Here is a 21140-nt window from a genome sequence, read left to right as displayed (position 1 = left end):
GCAGTTGGGAGTTAGGTACAAACAGGATCTCAAATATCTACAAATGCACCAAGCAGATTTTTGGCAAGACCTAGAGATTGTAAAGCTAGTACCGATTAGCTCTGTCTCCATATCTCCATCATGGATATATTCACATTCCTTCCAGTTGGATTTAGTGATGAAGTTTGATTTTGGAAAACCCTTAACAAGATAAGCAGAGAAATGTCAGTTATTTCTCAGTTGCTGATAAATATCTATTTTGTTTTAATTGTGATTTAATTTCCATGTCTTAAAGATAAAAATGTTGCTCATCCAGTTTTGAGAGGTAATTTAATTTTATGCTAGTCATCTTGGGGAAAAAATGTTCCTTACAATGTTCATTAGCAGTGCAGTATAACTAAAGTATTATTATTTTTAACATGTTATTTGGGAATGCAATAGAAGTTGAGGAAAATGTCCATAGGTTATGTAAATCCTGCTATGATATTACTAGGATGCTTTCCATAGTGCATGGCCCAGATCTAACTATAAATGCATATCCAGGCACATAACAATTTTTATCTTTTAGCTCTGAATCCAGCTCTTTGACTGCTTACTTACCTGCATCATAAGTCTTTCACAATATCTTAAAATAGGCTTTTCACTTATTGAAACAATTCACAAGAGTGTCCCTTTGCCTATTTATCAATGACTGGAAACTCCTTATGGACTTTTTTTTGCTGAAAAAAGAGAAAAATGAAGTTGTGATTTATGGGTTTGAAAATTAGAAAGGGTAGTTTATGGAAAAAAAGAAAATTATGATGTAACTTTAGAGACGGGGAACAAAATATAAATGTATTTATAACTGCTGTCAAGATGATTGGAAGCAGCTTCTTTATCATCTTTCTTTTCCTTTCTTTTCCTTTCTATTTTCTTGTTTTCTATTTTATATTTTTTTCCCACTATTTACTATTTTTATAACCTTTATTTTCCATTATGAATTTTTATATGATTTCTTCAATAAAAAATATTTAAAGAAAAATAAAAGTGCCCCTTGGCCTATTCAGTACCATTTGCAATGAAGGATGAAGGTTTTTCCTCTCTATCAGTTTTGTTTTATACCTGTAAAGGGGGAAATAGAAAGAACTGAGGTGAAATGGAATCATGTCGTATAGAACAAAGAAATGACAGAAGCAAAAGAATTGGCTTTTTATTTTCAGATTAATAAACCTCCTGATAGAATTTCTGCATATTCAGTCTGCATTCACATTTTTAAAAGTCAGAATAGTTGACTTGAACATTTTTTTAGGTTTTTTTTTTTAATCTGAGAAGCACATAAAGGAAAATTAAATACATCCAGGAATATGATGGAACCATTTTTAAAAGACACAAGCAAGGACAAGAGATTATTTATAATGCAAAGCGTGTTGCATTGTGTGTTTTTTTTTTTTTTTTTAGAATATCAGCTATGCTGACTCTAGAAGTTAGACACAGGTATAATATTGCATATGTACCAGACATATTGAACTGAGAGACATAGTAGAACAGGTGAAAAGAATGCTCTTCACTACGAATTAAACATAACCTACCCTGTTTCCCCAAAATAAAACATCCCCTGATAATAAGCCCATTTGGACTTTTGAGCACATGGCAATAAGGCCAAGCTCTTATTTCAGGGTTCAAAAAAATATAAGACAGGGTCTTATTTTCAGAGAAACACAGTAGCAAAATGATGCAGCTGTTAAAAAGCCAAATATTTTATTCTGGGGTGCACTAACAACAGTCCAGGGTCTAGATTACAGAAGGCCCTTGTTCCATTCTACACTGATCAACTCGGAATATTGTGCCATGTTCTGGGTGCCACAGTTCAAAAAGGACAATGACAAATCAGAGCAAATTCAGAGAAGGGCTACTGAGGTAATGAGTGATAGTTTGAAATTCAAGTGGAATAAGAAATAGCTAAATATTTAATATTTGGAATGTGCAGAAATGGACAGACTTACAAAAGAATTACAAGATAAAGAGGAACATGATTATTATCTAGTATGGGAAAAGTGGTATACCTGGTTGAAAAATAGAAAAAGGAAAAAAGAATAGGGAGTAATTGGAGTTACAGAAACAGGAACATAAATCATTAACATAAATTAACAATGAATCATAAAGATAGATATATGAGTAAGATCAAACAAGGAAGAGTCAAAACACAAATAAGAACATACATTACTGTTGTTTATTTGACAATATATATTTGACAAAATGTATATTTGAAATCTTTGTTTACATGTTTTGTTCTGTATGTTTTGTTGTCACTAGTTCTGTTTTGTTTGTACTTTTAAACAAATAAAAGTTTATTTAATTATATATATATAAAAAGAAATAGCTAAATATTTGGTTATGTAAATCCAGCACGAAAATCAAATGGGGAGAGATAGGATAGTAGTTTTAAAATATCAAAGGGTTAGTGTAGAGTGGTGGAGATTATTTACTGCTTTAAAGGGCCAAACCAGAACCTGTGAGTTAAAATTACAAAAACAGTTCAGAAATCTGACTATATAGGCACATGGAGTGATACATTCTCCTTTGCTGAAGGTCTTCAAACAAAGGCTGGTTAGTAATCCATCAGAGATGATCTAGTGGATCCTCCATAGATGGGGTGGACTGGATGACTTCTAAGAATATGTCTAACCTTGACTTCCTGATCGCTTTATAGGAGAAATCAATATGTCTGTCTTCATGACTGAGAAGAAATATAAGCTCACTATGTCTACTTGATTTGGGTCTAATATTTGTCATTATATCACATTACAGTAACAAATTCAGAGAGTGTGGCAGATTAAGCAAAATTGCAATTCTTTTCAGTCAATCATCACCAAGATTAAATGTAAAGTTAGACAGCCAAAATTGTAATCCTATTCCTTTTGGTGTGTTTGACTCTCAGTTTGGGAAAGCATCGAGATCTTTCTTTACCAAACAATTCAACTATATTTGAGGTGAGGAAAAAGTGAATATTTATGTGGGCCCATTTACTCACGTAGATAAAAAGAGGGAGAGAGAATCTGGTCTAAAATTAATCAAAGGGCTTCAAAGCTAAGTACTAACTCACTTTTTGACACTAGCATAAATTGACAGCAGCTTTATCACACATTTTATGAAAACTGTAATATTGCTCATCCATTAGCAACAACCTGCTACATTAGGGCTTTGTTTTTTTTTCTTTTATAATCTCTGTTTACTTATTCATCTCCATGTCAGTAACTTGGCTTCTTTTCCCTGTACAGCTGCTACAGTTTTGGCAAAAATAATAATAACAATCTTAAAAAACGTTTGCTAGTTCATATTAAGCACTTTACAAAGAAAGAGCAGTTCTGATCATTAGATTTTAATACCTTGTTTTGTGTTTATTGTCATGATTCAGAGAAGGATTGTGAGAAGAGAAGAGAAGTTAATAGCTACAGTACCTACAAAACTAATGGTGGTAAAAGTTTAGAGAGCAGAAGCAAGGTAGTTCTTACAAAATTTCAACACACTCCTCCTCAGAAATTATTGGTAACAAAGAAACACTAGAAACACTAAAGTTAATTATAACCAATTGCACCACTGCTTCTGGTTATAATTAGACACTTTTGTTTTGGAAATCTTCTCAGAATTCTCCCCTGCAGATGATTTCTATTTTTTTAAAGATTTTTTAAATCTCACCTTTATTATTTTTTATAATAACTTAAATTGGCAAACATACTTAATATCCCTTACTACTACTACTACTTTTCCCCCAGCAAACCTGTGAGGTGAATTGAACACAAAGAGAGTGCCTTGCCCAAAGTCACCCAGATGGCTTTCATGACTAAGGCAGGACTAGAACTCACAGTCCCCTGATTTCCAGGTCAGCGCTTTAACCACTACATAAAACTAGTCCCCTATTTTCCATAATTAGTTGATATCCATTCCTAAGTCATTGCCAAATTTTAATTTTATCTTTATCACAGAATAAGGGGAAAAAATGCTGCAATATCTAGCCTAATGCAATGCAGGCTCTAGCAAGGTATTCTCCAAAGTGTTTAAGATTTCAATTCCTGTCAGCCAGGCAGACTACAGGGTAGCCAGTGTCAAAAAATTAGGATAATTGTAATTAAAACTGGGTAAAAAAAAATAGAACATCTGATTGAAATCAGTTCCCTCCTTAATGCAAAGAAATGGACAAACAAATCTAGGCAGGAGGGAAGCCCACCTTTCCATCTTTAAAAAAGCTGTTTTTTTATTCTCAGTTGGCTTTTAAAAACATGTATAAATGAGAAATTATCTGCTTTAATCCATCAATCCAATAATTTGTAATCTGGATACTATATTCCACATTCAAGCAAAATGGAAAGGACATGATTTGTCTAGTCTTCAGGTTAGTTTAGGGCAGAGATAGGAAACCCAAGATATCTTTTGATAAATACGCACAAAAAGACAGTTCATCACATTTGCGGCAAGAGGAATCTGAACTCTTTATAGTAATCCAAAGACTTTCATCTAACTGTGCATAAAGATGAAAAAAGGTGCTGGTACATAAAATATGCCATATACATTTTATTACTCTGGTCATTAGTGTTTCAAGCTTAAATGGCTGCTTCATTACCAAGAAATTCATTTCATTTGCATTTTAACTGGGTTTCTGTTGCGTTTCTTGTTTCCATCTGCAGTCCTGTTTCAGCAGAATGGGGAGCAGAGAAAACTAAATCAAGTTGGTACCCATCATAGAGCTTCACTGCATTATTCCCTTCTGGGTTAAATGTACAAGACATGGAGGGCTTTGTGTTACATGATTCTGGCAGAGTTGATCTGCTCACAAAGATGTGGTGTCTGTTAGTTGTTAGGCAGTTCAGTTCATTCATCTTATTGACTGAAGCTTTGTCCTCCAGTGTTGGCTCCAAAGAAAAACAGCACCTCAATCTCAGCTACTTGCAGAGACAACACTTACAAAAACTGTCATTATATTAAACAGCTAGCATCTCAATAAAGCTACAAGTAAGCTGTAAAATGTCTCAGTATATTTTGGAAAAGTAGGATCTGAAGCAGTCTTTTATTTCACCATCTCAGCATTCACACCATTTGGGCTGAAGGGGAAATGACCTGAAATAATTGTTGGAAGGCATTAGCATCTTTCCTGAACTGGATTATGAGTTCATTCGTGTTGTTTTTGGACCTAATCAATGCCTGTTAATATGAATGTTGGTTGGCAACAGACAATCCCAATATTGGTCTCAGAATTATGCACTACACATACAGACACGGCAAGATCAAAGCCACTTTGTCAAGAGCCATCTTAATCCCTTCTTAGCTTTTGCATTCAGTTGCATAGGACTGCTGACTAATTAATGAAAGCTGTTTAATAAAATAAGAAACGTGGGAGCTTTTTAGGTCCCAGATAGGTGTTTAAAAACCTAATTAAGGATGCACAAGAGTCTTCATTCAGCTCTAATTTTGAAATGCTGATGTTGTTAAACTTCAGGTGAAAATCTGGTGCTGTACAAGCTAGCTTTTATGTGTGTTCTAGAATTTCCTGTTATGTAACTTGTGGGATTTGTGTATGTACCCTAACATACTGTATATTGCAGAAGATTTCTTAACCATCTAGATCAGATATAACAGAATAGGACAGATGAAAAATTAATGTTATTTTCTTTTTGTTTTTATGGAGAAAACCATGGGATTCTACCCATAACTATTATTCCTTTTATTATTTCTTTATTAAATTTACATGCTCCATTTTTTTTCCCAGCAGTTAAAATAAGCATGCATAACTCTTCCCTCCTCCAATTTTTGCTCATAACAAGAGCCCAATGAAGTAGATTGGAATGGCCCAAAGTCATAGCTAATTATTATTCTAGTTATTAAATTTATTTGCCACCTCTCTTGCCCTGGGACTACTCTTGGTGGATTAAATGTAATTAATTTGGATTAAATGTATTAATTAAAGTGTAATCACTTCTAGATTAAATGTAATTAATCTACTTTTAGTGCAACAATTTACTGGTCCTGATAGATAGAACATATGTACATGTTGTGTGTGATCTGTGTTTATAAAATTGCATTAAGAACCTTGTTTTGGTAATTTTGGGAACAATAGTTCCATTGACTTTGTTTCAGTTGTTAGGTCTGCTACAATTAAATATTTCAATACAGATACTGAAGCCTTCAAAAAGTGGGCTCAGCTCTGTTAGCATTATTATTCCAATGATAATTAATGAATGATCTGAATTTTCAAACTGTGTTTGTTTGGACCCTGAGCTAAATCTAAAACAATCAAATGAGAAGTGACCTATTTTTCAAATCATCACACTTGAATTTGATATAGAATCTCAAGTAGTATGCTTTGTTCATGTACATCACTGTAAACTGTTGTGGATTGTGCCTCACTTGATGAAGGCCTAATATAGCTTTTTGGAAGAAAAAACAGACTCATATAGCTAGAGGGGCAGAAGAAGAGGTCAGTCAGGATGTCACTTTCTGACTGACCTCTTTCTATTTTTGGCAGTACCAAGAAATAAATTTCTTGCACATTTTTCCAAATATTTTGTCATGGTGACAGGAAGTCAATAATCTGATTCTATGGTGATCAAAGGAATTGGTGTCTTGATGTAGGACATATTTTAACAACCTTGTGGAAAACAAACAAATCCTGATTCTCCATTTCAATACCTACCTTGTCATATCAATCTGCAGTCATATTGGGAAAAATCTATAAAAGTTGAAGAGATTCTAACCTCTAGGGCCATTGGGACCTGCACCGTTCTTGGTTTCATGTTTAAAACTTCACTTGTAATAATAGCAGAAAACATACATAGCATGAAGGGCTGGGGAATAACTCTCATTCTCATAAAATAATCCCAGCAAGACTTATTTTTTTATTGAAGGTAGATTTTATTTCCCCTTCTAAAAAAAAAAAAAAAAAAAAAAAAAAAAACCTTCCCCTTTATTTTACATTTATCCAATTATTAAATTTGTCTGATGTCTACCATTTTACATTTTAAAGGAATTGTATGCAGGGGCACAACTATGTTGTCAATGCTTATAGGTTGGCTGGTGATTGCAACAGTGTAATCAAAGCCTGAGCCATTGTTTTACATGTATCAACACTGCATGTATGTACAAAAGGGTGGGGTTTTGACTGCATAGTTTTGACTGCCATCTTAACTTCCATCCCCTTACAGAAGACCTGCATAGACATTGCCCAACAAAAGCTACGAAGTTTAGATACCAGTGGAACATTCTCCGAGAACACTGGGATGTAAGCAATCAAGAATCAAACATACCAATTTAAGAAAATGGGAAACAAAACTAAAGAGAAACACATAAGTATGCATTTCTCCAGACTTAAACTAAACTCTATCACCGATCTGAAAGTATATGCAAACTTTGTTAATTTGTTTCCCAGAGATGGTTTGAATGAAATTCTCATGAAGAAACTAAAAAACCAAAACAAATATACTGTATATATAACAAGTTGAGTATTAAGGCCATAGGGCCAAACACATAGCTTTTAAAGGAGAACAAAAATGAGGGCAACTCTGATTCAGCAGGATAAGCAAAACTGAATTCACAATGATGAGTTCAGACTTCTGGAACAATGTACTCAAAGTCATGATGGGCAAACTTTTCAATTCTACTTGCTTCTGTAGCACATTTATTTTGTCTCCTGTTTAGAGAGAAAATTAATCTTAGTAAATTGTTTTGAATATTCTACATATAAGCAAAATAAAATGTTCACCTGTCCCTACCATAAGATTCATACAGCATGAGCAATGCATTCAGAATGAGGTGAGGAGTAAAACAAATCATACACAACATTGCAAGTCAAATAACCATAATAAAGATATTATGATTATATTGCATTTACATTATTTAGAAAAAAAAATGTCTAATATTTGTCTATGGAGCTTCTCAGTCATCCAGGTCTGGTTATGCCAAAGGTGCTTTTTCAAGAGGCAACTAGACTTTCTGATTTTTCTTTGAAGACACTTCACTTCTCATCCAACAAGCTTCTTCAGCTCCAATAGGATGGTGGGGAATGGCACGATTTATACTCCTTGCACACAGATGGTCATTTGCATTCTTTTAGAGAGCCATTGAGGCCACCTGAAGGTCACTACTCAGATGACCCTGATGACACAGATAAACATTCAAGTAGCCTCAATGGCTCTCTAAAAGAATGCAAATGACCAGATGTCTGCAAGGAGTATAAATCCTGCCATTCAGAACTGAAGAAGCTTCTTGGATGAGAGGCGCAGTGTCTTCAAAGAAAAACCAGAAAATCCAGTTGTCTGTTTAGAAAACACCTTTGAGATTGTTTAATATTCTTTTTCTCTTCACTGAAGAAAAAATTGTTCCTAAAAAACACATTGACTTGTCCATTATCACTGAAAGTTTGAACCCTTAAACCAGGGGTCCCCAAACTCTCCACTCCATAGTTCCCTTCATGAAGCTTCATATTATTTATTGATGCTCAAATATGTATTATATTAAAATAATTAAATATATACTACTTTAATGAATAGTATTATGAATAGTAAGAACAATAACATTAAGCCCATGGATAGTCCCATCAGCCCTTGAGGGACAATATTGAGACCAATAAGAAAATAAACTGGTTACTCCAGTGCCACAGAGATGTGTACATCTATGACCACCCTCTTGGGTTACTGCAGTCTGTTCTACAAGAGACTGCCTTTGAACAAAATTTGAAAATTGCAGTTGATCCAAAATGCACCAGTTCATATGTTGGTGATCAGAATCATGACAGACTTGCTTTATACTCACTGTCGGTTACCAGTGTCTGGATGCAGTTAAAAGTATTGGTTATGATTATATAAGTCTATACAGCTTATCACCTAAGTCCTCACAAAACCACTTCTCTGTATAGAAGCAGCCTTCATCACCTATGTAGTGATGACCCTGTTAACATTGTTCAATGAAGTTGTTGTGAGGTTCTGTTGATTATATTTATTCTGTTTATTTGGAATGTAATTATGAGTTATCAAGAATTATCATGTATGAGATAAGGCACCTGCAGAAAGGTTGATGATACCAGGATTCAGGCACATAATTGGTGATATCAGACCACAGGGAAGATGATCAGGAGCTATTTTTATGACTGTAGAAGTAGGACCAGAAATAATGCGTATACATTAATCTCCTAGGGGGAAACATCTTACAAATTTCACTGCTGTAGAAGTTGATCAGTTTTGTTGATCAGTTTGTGGGGCAAAGGCTTTGGACATCATTTTGAAGAGCTGTTACTGGAGTCATCTGGGAGGAGAGTAAAATCCACTATTCCCAATTTCCAAGAGGAAGGGAAGGAAAAAAAAGAAACCTCCAATAAGCTAGCAAGTAGGTGACATGTGTCCTGAAAGCTTGGAAATTGGCAGTTTTTGGTGGAGATCTGTTGCATTGTTGTAGTCGGTACTACGGCTGCAATAGTTTTGTCAGATGGCACTGACTCACACACATGAATTCTCAAGACCTGATATTTAAAAAAATGAATACAGAGGGATATGTGGAGTTTGGGGAGCAGAAATTCAAGAATGCAATTACCCAAAGAATGGTGGATTTCTGAGCAATGCAGCTGAGTGCAGACTATTTGTTTACTTCATTCCCCAAGAGACTTGTTAAGGTCTTCATTGGTAGTTTGTGCTCAGTATTAATCTAACCATTTATAACATGCATTGTGCATTTAAGTTTCAATTTCCTAGACTCTGTTTAAGGGGGAAAAATTCTCACAGTAAGATCCATACAATCATGGAATCATTCACCTGCAGAAGTTGTGGGTTCTAACTTCTGGACAGCCACTTTTCAAGGATAGCTTAATGAATTGCCCTTCATATTTAATTGTCGTACATCAAGGGTGTCTAACTCACAGTGTCACATTGTGATGTTTCACAATGTTTTTCCCCTTCATGGAGCTGGGATGAGCGTGGCCTGCATGTGATGAATCTGGCCACAGGCCAACAGTTTGACACCCCTGTCCTACATATTTTAAGGGTTGGGTTAGATGACACTTCTAGGGGCACAGTGGCTCAGTGGCTAAGATGCTGAGCTTGTCAATCGAAAGCTCAATAGTACGGCAGTTCAAATCCCAAGTGCTGCCTAACAGGGTGAGCTCCCGTTACTTGTCCCAGCTTCTGCCAACGTAGCAATTCAAAAACATGTAAAAAGTGCAAGTAGAAAAATAGGGACCACGTTTGGTGGGAAGGTCACAGCATTCTGTGTGCCTTTGGCATTTAGTCACACTGGCCATATGACCACGGAGACGTCTTCGGACAGTGCTGGCTCTTCAGCTTTGAAACGGAGATGACCACTGCCCCCTGGAGTCGGGAACGACTAGCACATATGTGCAAGGGAACCTTTACCTTTACCTTTACCTAGATGACACTTGCCATATTTTGTGGCTCAATGATTGCCATTCAGACCCATGAGGGTAAAGGAAGTGGGGGCTACTAAGCAATGTTTTTCAGTTGTGCTCCCCATTATTAAGAGGTAGTCTATCTGTTAAACTATGACCCTCATTGCTGACCTTCTAGAAGCTAGTACAGTTTAAATTGTTCAAGATAGTATTTAGGAAGTCATTGCTGCACTTACATGTATTTTTTTTAAATTTCTGATCATTTTATGTTGGTTTTATATTTTGATAATGTTTCATATTTTCCAGGGTAAAGAGCCAGGAATTATTTTTTTTAAGAGCCTGGCAATATAAAAAGGCATCAAATCAACCCATAACATGTATTGGCCATTAAAAAAAGATGAATGAGACCTGCTCATTAACATTTGTTTTATAGGTATGAAATTCCAAACTGAATGGAGCTAAATAAATAATTGGTGACAGAACTGCAGATGCAACAATCACCATGCATGTCCAAATGGCTATTTGTCAACATAACGGCTGATGAGAAGTAGCAATTTGAGAAGCCTGTTGACATTGCCAACTACCTGCTTGTTTTACATAATTTGTACTGTTTTCCATCAGAATCTGCTTAAGAATAAGAAACTTCTTATTCAATTAATGGGAGTCAGTCCACCATCCTGAAAATTTTCACCACCCCAATTTTAAAGACACGACCATACTAACTCTGCAAGTATTATTTTGCCAGAAAATCCAGCAGCAATGGTGTCAAGAAATAGTATTTTTTTTCCAAGTAAAATCCAAAAAGCAATCTTCTGTTGAGTTTATTATACCCCTTTTCTCTACTTTGAATTTATTAAACATTTTAAAGTGATCCTGAAGAAGAAAGGAGAAAAAGACAACACTACAAGATGAATTATGTATATGTAGCATGTGTTTATGAGTATTTGAAAAAAAAAATGTGAAAGGTGATTTTCCTATGTTTACCTAGCAGGAAGGATTCCTGTGTTCCCCATTACTGGTCATTTAAATTACTAAGAATAGACTATTAGGAAAGCAACACTTTCTTTGTGGTACACTGAGATGCATAATTTGATAAACTTTATATCTGTCTCCAGAGATGTTCCTTATTCACCAAAGGTACCTTCAACCTGCATGCATGATCTTTTTTTTTTTTTAAGTATGCTGAAATTTCCTTGTCTATCATATTAAATCAGAAGTATATGAGAAATGCATTCCTCATATGCTCAAAAACTCTTCAATTCGTGAATAATAGAAATTGAGCGCAACATTAGAAGCAGAAAAACATAATCCCATGAGCCATGCTATAAGCTAAAAGTTTTGATTATTTTCTGTTCCTCCAAATGTATTCCCCAGTCATATAATAGGTCATCCAAAATTCATGGACCAGTCCAATATCTTTTACAATGGGGATGCACACACAGCTCCTTGGAGGAGGCAACTGTGACATACAATTAATTGGTTTCAGAGACATAACATGCAGTGATATTATTTAAAATGGTTGTTCTTGGCATGCTTCAATTTTCAAACATCTATTGCAATTAACCAGGGAAAGGTTGTACGTGTTCATTTGGCCATCAGCTAATTCTCCTGTAATTTTGGACAACCAATAGCAGTGGGAAGGTTCCATCTCTTATAATAATACTGCTTGGTTTTAGACATCTTCAACCGCTGAAAAGTGTTCAGTAGCCAGGCCTAATACTGATGCACAACCTAATATAAAACACCAGAGCATACGAGAAAAGAAATTATACAGAAGGAAATAAATCACATAATACAGCCCTGTTATTATTTTTTTAAAAAGGGGGAGGGGTTCATAGCCAAATCTTTTTTAATTCTGTTTATACATTGCTGAACACTGATATTTTATATCTGGACACATTTCTCTGCCAATATGTTTGGGACAGTTTCTTTCCATTTATTTCACAAGCTAGCATTCCTCAGACAGAATGAAACAAACACAGAATTATATAAAGCTCTACACTTTTACTTTAAAACTGCCTAAATAATTCCTACTAAATTATTCTCTGTGATTCAGAGACGTTCAATCACTCAGCCACGTTGCTTTTATTTTAGTAGGCAACTGTTCTGTTTTTTGGTAGCCCTTCAAAGCACTGAAGTGCTCATGAAGCTTCAGAAAGATTCAGAGTAAATTACTCAGCTTACCTCAGAGTAAATATAATGCCACTTCAATGTATGTCAGCATATTTCCAAAGGTTCCCCCCCACACACACATACACATATTTTTTTATTTTTTTTATTTATTATTAAATGTATAGACCGCCCTTCTCCCGAAGGACTCAGGGCGGTGTACAGCCAAAGTAAAAAACATGAATACAAACATTAAAAACAGTTTAAAAAGAAATATATAAATTTGGCCCCAAAGTTAAAAAAACAATAACAAAACATATTAAAAACATTTAAAAAGCATTAAGCCAGCCCGGCTTGCTGAAAAAGGAAGGTCTTCAGGGCACGGCGGAAGGCACCAAGGTCTTGAATTCTTCGTATCTCTGGGGGCAGTTGATTCCAGAGAGCAGGTGCCCCCACAGAGAAGGCCCTCCCCCTGGGGGCCACCAGTCTACATTGCTTGGCCAATGGCACCCTGAGGAGGCCCTCTCTGTGGGAACGCACTGGTCGGTGGGAGGTCACTGGTGGCAACAGACGGTCTCAAAGGTATCCAGGTCCTATGCCATGGAGCACTTTAAAAGTGATGACCAACACCTTGAAGCGCACCCGAAAGACCACTGGGAGCCAGTGCAGCTCACGCAGGAGGGGTGTTATGTGGGAGCACCATGCAGCTCCCGTCACTACCTGCGCGGCCGCATTCTGGGCCAGCTGAAGTCTCCAGGTGCTCTTCAAGGGGAGCCCCATGTAGAGAGCATTGCCGTAGTCCAGGCGAGATATACATTCTAGATTCATCTGAAACGTAAACATACAAGTTATGATTATAGTAAGATATAAGAGTCCCTTGGGAGTTGGGCGACATAGAAATATGATTAATTAAATTAATTAAATTAAATGATTTTCTACCTATAAGCACTGGATTACATTTAAAACATAATTAAAATCAAATCTTCTCCAGATTTTGGATCAGAAGATCAACTGTTCATAGCAGTGGTGGGATTCAAATAATTTAACAACGGGTTCTCTGCCCTAATGACGGGCTGAGTGGGCATGGTCAGAGGGTGTGACAGGCAGCACTAAGCCTCCTGCACCCTCCTGGGAGCAAAAACAGGCTGCGGGGGGGGGTGTTGCTGCCTCTCTCCACACCCTGTTTTGGGCCTAGTAGGCCTCCCTGCAGCCTCCTGGGAGCAAAAACTGGCCACAGGAAGGCAGACCACACCCCCTGTGCCCTGTTTTGGGCCTAGGAAGCCTCCCTGCACTTACATGGGAGCTAAAATGGGGCACGTGGGGACTCCTGGAAGGGGCGGAGCCAGCCAGCAATTTAACTACTGGTTCGCCCGAACCGGCCCGAACCAGCTGAATCCCACCACTGGTTCATAGGTGTAATGGTATATGAGAAAGTTCTTGAGAAACAGAAGGAAGGGATGCTATCTAAGAATGATTGATAAAAGAGGGTACAGCCCACAGTTGCATAATGGGTGGAGAAAGAAGCTATGAAGGGACCCTTCTTAACTCTACAGTCTATAAAAGAAATGGTAGGAGATCTGTAATTTCAGACTCTTTTAAATGTAGCTTTACAATAAAATAGAAATAGCTCATCTGGTCTGTTTCTCATCTGGTATACCTGGGAAGGCCTTGGTATACCTAGGTCTTTCATTTGATGCCATATATAGTCACCCATCCACAGATAATCTGACCGACCAAATTGTAATCAAAATACTGGTTATATAGTCAAAATGTTTTTTAAAATGAAAAAACAGAATCTGTACATAGTTCTCAAATTTTCTGGCAGTAACAGAATTGTGCATATCCTCTGGTCTACTAATAATTTTTCCTTTGAAAGCTGCATCATATGCTAACCGTTGGTGATTTCCAAACATGGAGATTATCTACCTACTGGAAAAGTGTTCAAAAGGCAGGATACTGCAAACTTTTACATTATCATTTAAAATTTATGATTTTTTTTTTTTAAAAATCTGAGTATTGTTCAGTGGAGCATATACAGTATTTTGTTCTCAGTTCAATCAGTCAGAATGGCCAGCTGCAAAACTGATTTCTAAATCCTCTAAAGATTAGCTAAAGTTTGCAAGAATTCCTTTTCCACTTCCAAAATAGCATTATTTTAAAATATTCATATAACTATTAAAATGACATTTCAAAATACAAACAGATCATCTAATATAACAAACAGTGTTTAGGGAGACACAACTGTCTTTCAAAGTGCATTGAAATCTGTCAACTCTCGACTCAAACTGTCTCTATTAATGGAGAAGAAAGATTGGATAATATTCCTGTCTGTGATCAAGATTCAATTTGTCTTCTCATTCCCTTTGGTGCAATAAAATAAGATAGCAACATCCAAGCTCAACTTTTTTACTTTTACATAGTAATATAAACTATAGCAATTGCTATATCAACAAATCTATCTAATTGGTAAACCCAACATCAAAGTTTCATTTTTTCCCACCTCCAGAAGCAGTTTCCAAATATTCAACAGCTTTTCTTTCTTTTTCCCTTCTTCCCTTTCCCTCCCCTATTTTCCCTACTATTTGTTTTTGTATTTTTTATATTTTATAGTATAAACAAATAAAAGAAAGATTCAAGATTTGTGTAACATCTGAGACAGTGATAGGATTCCAAATTTTTACTACTGGTTCTGTGGGCGTGGCTTGATGGGCATGGCAGGGCTTGGTAGGTGTGGCATGGTGGGCATGGCAGGGGGAAGGATACTGTAAAATCTCCATTCCCTCCCCACATCAGGTTACTGTAGAATCCCCATTTCCTCCTGATCATCTGGGACTCAGGAGGCAAAGAATAGATGGGGGCGGGGCCAGTCCAAGGTGGTATTTACCGGTTCTCCAAACTACTCAAAATTTCTGCTACCGGTTCTCCAGAACTAGTCAGAACCTGCTGAATACCACCTCTGATCTGAGAGGAAGTCACTTGCATATAATTACTATTTTTGTAGACACATTTTTTCTTCTCTTTTTATTTCAACTTTATATATATTTTATCGGTAGTTCAAATTGCACACAGAAATACACACTTACAGACAGACTTTTCTTTCTATTCCCACATTTTTCATTTTCTTTCTTTCTTTCTTTCTTTTGTTCTCATTTTAGTTGTTAGGAAAATTAATCAGGGTATAATAAAAGCACTTCATAACACATTCTTTTCTTTCTAAGGACTTTTTGAAAAGGTTATGATGCTTGAGAATCAATGTATATTTCTATACAGAAGCACACTTTTACAGTATTTTACAATCTATTCTGTAAAAGTATGGGAGGGTTGCCTTGGTTTGTGAGGTCTTCCATTTCATCTTCAGTGCTATTGAACTGTTCATGTTTGACAATAACTAACAAAGTATATACATCTGCATGTATGCATGTATATATACATCTATAGTACACATATATGTATTGTATATATGTAATTAATGTGTACATTTTATAACCTTTATAAAGTTAAGAGGCCTGTAATCTCTATATACTTTCCTACTGGCACCCTGCATTGATGATGACATATTACATTCCTTAGTTTGTTTTAGTCTTAAAGTCAGTATGTCATTATCAGGACTTCCAAGTAAATGAAGTCCCGAGAAAAAATGTTAGCACTATTCTCAGTGGAAACTTCAAATTAATAGTTACATCTATTGATGCTTCAAATAGGATTTGTTCTATGGTGTCACATAGAAAACTTTTGTTAGCAAAAAATTCAGTAGTATAACATTTTTATCATTAAAAAAGGAACCAGGAACATTTATCCACATGTGATTGTATAGTGTTTTATTTGTAAACCATCCAGAGTCATGCAAGTGTGATGGATGACATAGAAATTTAATAAATAAACAAATAAATAAACATATTATATATGTGTGTGTGTTTCTCATGGTCTATGCCCCTAGCATTTTGCTAATTCTCCAGAAGGATTTTCAGATATGGACCATGTTCCTTTTTCATCTATCATGATTTCATTTACGACAAACTTTAATGATGTTCTACCAGCAATTCTGTCTTCTAACCTTATGAGTATACAGTATCTGAAATTCCATGCCTGGAAAATTTGAATAGATTTGTTAATTACACAATGATATGGAAGTTGGATTACCTTCTGGCCTTTGCATATTCTACATTTATTGTTCGTCTTTTCTCATTTCTCATTTCATATTTCTTCTTGGCCTTCCTTGTATGAAGAACTGTAAATACGCTGAAGATTATAATCATTCTGATGATCACGATAGGTAATAAATTAAAACCGGTGTTGCTAGTTTTATCTTTACTTTACAGTAATATAAAATTAATGGAATCAAATGAGTTCTTCAAATAATAAATGCTGCTTTGACTGTTTCCCCAAGTTATCTGAAAATACTTTTTATTTTGTTAGGTCTTCAATTATTACAACTTGGTTATGGATTAATTAAGAAGTCAACACTTTTTGTATTAATTTCATGAAGTTCCATTCCAATCAATCTTCCCCAAATTGTCTTATTCCTATATAGATTAACAGTCTCATTAGTTCAGTTCTTACAAAAAAACCTTCTCATTAGATACTATGCTCTGGCTTTTTTCTTACTGCATCTCCAGTGAGAAGTCATTTGCAAAACAGTGACTCAAAAATAGAAAAAAAAACACCCAATGCTCAATAATTTTGTTTAAGAGGCAACTAGGTCACATTTGTTTCTACGGAGTAGGGAATCAGTAAGGGCTTTATTTTGTTATTTTGCTATATTGAGAGAAGCCAGATTGGAAGTAGATGAGCAATTAAAGGGGAAAAAAAATCAGGAAACTAGGTTAGGCTGATAACTCTACTCTGAAAGCTGGCAATGTAATTGATCTGTAAATAGTAAAATGAAAGTCAAGGAGAACACTGAAGAAAAAAAAAACAGGACTAAGATTATACACAAAGAAGGTCAAATTAATGACAGCAAAAACAGCAACCAGACTTAGAACTGGCAATAAAATGGTAAATATGTTCTGCATTTTATATGCAGATTTCATCTTTGCCTCCTATTTTATAACCGAAAAATGTTGTATTCTGACCAGCGGATTTTTATCAATGTGATAATGGAATGTTATGACAATTTAGGTAGCAATTATAAAGGGTTCTATCTGTTATCGGGCAGATCTTGATCATGTACATTCATGACCAAATTCTTAAATAATTTATCCATCAATGATACTTTGAACTCTCTTTCGCACACCATTGATTTAGGTTAATCTAGTATGTTAGATTTTCTTAAAATTTATTTTTATTTATTTATTAAATTTATATGCTGCCCATCTCACTGTCAGGGGACTCTGAGCAACTTACAACATCATAAAAACAAAAAAATATATAAATATTAAAACATTAAAAACATTCAACATTAACATTAACAAAAAATTGGTTAAGCTAGGAACCAATATACAAACAAGGTGAAGTGGGATCGCCTTACTCCACTAACCACCTTCACTGTGAAATGTCCCAAGCCAATCGGCAAAGACAGGTTTTGAAGACCAAGAGAATAAGGTGGATTTCACCTTTGGATGCATGATGTTCCAGAGAGTGGGAGCTATGGTAGAAAAGGCTCTTCTCTTGAATTCTGCAATCTAAAATTCTTTGACTGATGGGATCTGCAACATCCGTTCTGTCAGAACAAGTAGGGTGGGCCAATTCTATTGGGGTGTTCTTCCATTTCCAGATATTTATACATTCATAAAGATTGTATGTATTTCATCAGAGTTCATCACAGAGTTCATTAAATTCATTCAGCATGCTCATGAAAAAGAAAATATGATGTCTCACCTTAAGTTTTAAAAAATGATGAATACCCCAAAATAAGAAGACATAAAAAGAATATACTCTTCACCTTGAGTTCAGTCAGCCATTGGTTCCTAACATTCTTTGCAACCCCTTCTCTACCCAACTCTGTCCTGAAACAATAAAAAGTGCTAGGTTATTTTGAATGAATGGTGAGAACTTAATGTAATCTTTCATCTTCAGTCTGGAAGAATTTTGGTTTGTCTCCATCTTTTTCTTCCCCTTTCCCTTCCGCCTGAGCTTTTTAATCACTTATCAAAACTTAGCTACACAGTTTTGTAATTTCTAATTAAACTAATAAAAAACAAAAGGTAAAACCCAGTCTTATTCTTAAACCTTATGTATATACACAGTATATACTGTGTACAGTATACAGTAGCTTACATGAACTTGAATGTTGGTGGTATGACCATGCCTGGTGGAATGAAATATGTGTTTATGAGAGAGATTCAATAAATGCAAGAATGCAAGATAGCAGGTATATTCTTTGAGGGTACAGCTAAAGCTACTAAATATGAAAAACCTTGAGGGATATTCCCAGAGTAATGAATTTGCTGCTAAAATGACAGTAAATTCAAAATATACAGGAAAGGGATGAGTGGAAGTAGAGTCAATTGATCATCGCACAATAAATACAGAAAACCCAAGAAGTCATCCTATCCTGTTTTCCCCAAAGTAAGACATCCCCTGGTAATAAGCCCAATTGGGCTTTTGAGAGCATGGCAATAAGGCCAAGTGATTATTTCAGGGTTAAAAAAAAATATAAGACAGGGTCTTATTTTCGGGGAAACACGGTATAATATAAGGTTGGTTGGCAATTCCATAGCAAATGCAGAATATTTTAAATGGATTCCTAGAAGTTCAGATTGACTGATGGTTCCATAATGAGTTGTGTGAATTGAAAAGAGAACAAAAGTGTGAGTTGGAAATGGACAGACACCAAGAAAACAAAGGAAAGAGAATCCAAGGAATTTATGGCAAACAATATAAAAATGGACTGGACTGTAACATTAAAAGCAGAAACCCAGCCAAAGAAGCAACTGGGTGATTAAGTGATAACCACCCTTCCCATAAAGTGAAAGAGATCCTCAAGGAAGATGCCATGATCATGAAGGAACGGGATGATTTATTTGATCTGTCATTGCTACAGGAGTTATAGAACAGACAGATGAACCTATAATGACTTTCTCAGGGAGGGAATCTAATTGAGATAACAACATAAATAAGATTTAGAACATCTGGTGAGATGACACAGTAAGAAATCACTGCGTCCCAAGGGCATCTACCTGAAAATGTTTACATAATTCAGATGTGAACTTGCTAACCTCCTAGGAAAATATGTAGCTTGTCACTCCAATCAGGCCCAATGTCATAGGACTGGAAGGTAGCCAATTGACACCAATTTTTTAAAAATGATCTCAGGAGAGATCTGGGGAAATACAATATTGCCCAATCAGCAGAGTATTTGTTGCAGGCAAATTAATAGAAAGAGTAATAAAAAAAATATTTAGGTGCATAGAGCAGGGGTATCAAGCTCATGCTGTCATGTTGTCATCACGTGATGTATCATGACTTTTCCCCCTTTGCTAAACCAGAGGTGGGCATGGCCAGCACGTGATACATCTGGGCCCAAAGTTTGACACCCCTGGCATAGAGGAACAAGCCTTGCCAAAAGAAAAACATCATGGATTCTGCAAAGCTCAATTCTACCTTACTAACCTTTTTATATTAGCTGAGGGTCAACTGGAATATGGATTGTAATGACCTGGTTGACATGGTGAACTTAATTTTCAAAAAGCTTTTGACAAAATTCTTCATTAAAGGCTCTTGTATAATATAAGAAGTCATGGTCTAAGGGGACCTTTCCTTTATGGATTTGCTAATGGACGACATTTTCCATTGGAAAGAATAAATGGAGTCTATGAAGTTCTGTTGAGATCTGTTGTTTAAAAACATCTTGACTTTGGGGTAAGACGTGGGCCAACCAAGTTTGCCAATGATCTTAAATTGTTCACAGGGGTAAAAAAATAATTCTGATTGGGAAAGCACAGAAGGGCCCTGTTAAATGCATGAGAGTTCAGCCAAATGTCCCATGCATTTCTTAAGTTTCTTAAGGTAACTTGGATGTCTTTTATTCTTACTGGATGTTTTAATGCTGGATAGTATTCTAGCAATATTGAATTTTCCATGGTTCATTGCTTGCACTTCTTTGTCCACTGTTCCCCTGAACATTTCTGTAATTCTATGAGAATATTGTCATTCAGGATTAGCATCTCCAGTATCAATACAGAGTTTAGCTAGTTTAGTGCCTCCTGGTGAATAGTGAATGTCATCTTAAATTCTGTGATCAAGTCTTCTAAATCTTGTTTCTGAATGCTTTAACTCTGAGTTTACTTGTACAGTAGCTGCTTCTTCTGTTATCATGTTGGAACCTTGATATGTGGGCATTATGAATTTATTTATGTTCCAATTGCTGCAAGCCCATTTATTCTGATATCTGTTCACCCAGTTTCTTAACAAATTGGTCTAATTAAATATTGGCTTACCTTTTCCTGCACAAATTTCCTTATCCACAAATAGAATAGAATACAACAGACTAGACTAGACTAGACTAGACTAGACTAGACTAGACTAGACTAGACTAGACTAGACTAGACTAGACTAGACTAGACTAGACCAGACCAGACCAGACCAGACTAGACTAGACTAGAATTTGTTATTGGCCAAGTGTGATTGGACACACAAGGAATTTGTCTTTGATGCATATGCTCTCAGTGTACATAAAAAGACAAGATACACTCATCAAGAATCACAAGGAACAACGCCCAGTGACAGTCATATGGTCCAATAAGCAATCAAA

The sequence above is a fragment of the Pituophis catenifer genome, unplaced genomic scaffold (assembly GCF_029215685.1).
Source record: "Pituophis catenifer annectens isolate HBS135680 unplaced genomic scaffold, rPitCat1.0.hap2 SCAF_3, whole genome shotgun sequence".
Classification (NCBI taxonomy): domain Eukaryota; kingdom Metazoa; phylum Chordata; class Lepidosauria; order Squamata; family Colubridae; genus Pituophis; species Pituophis catenifer.
The sequence above is the reverse complement of the archived record's forward strand: the minus strand, read 5'-3'. Positions refer to the sequence as shown.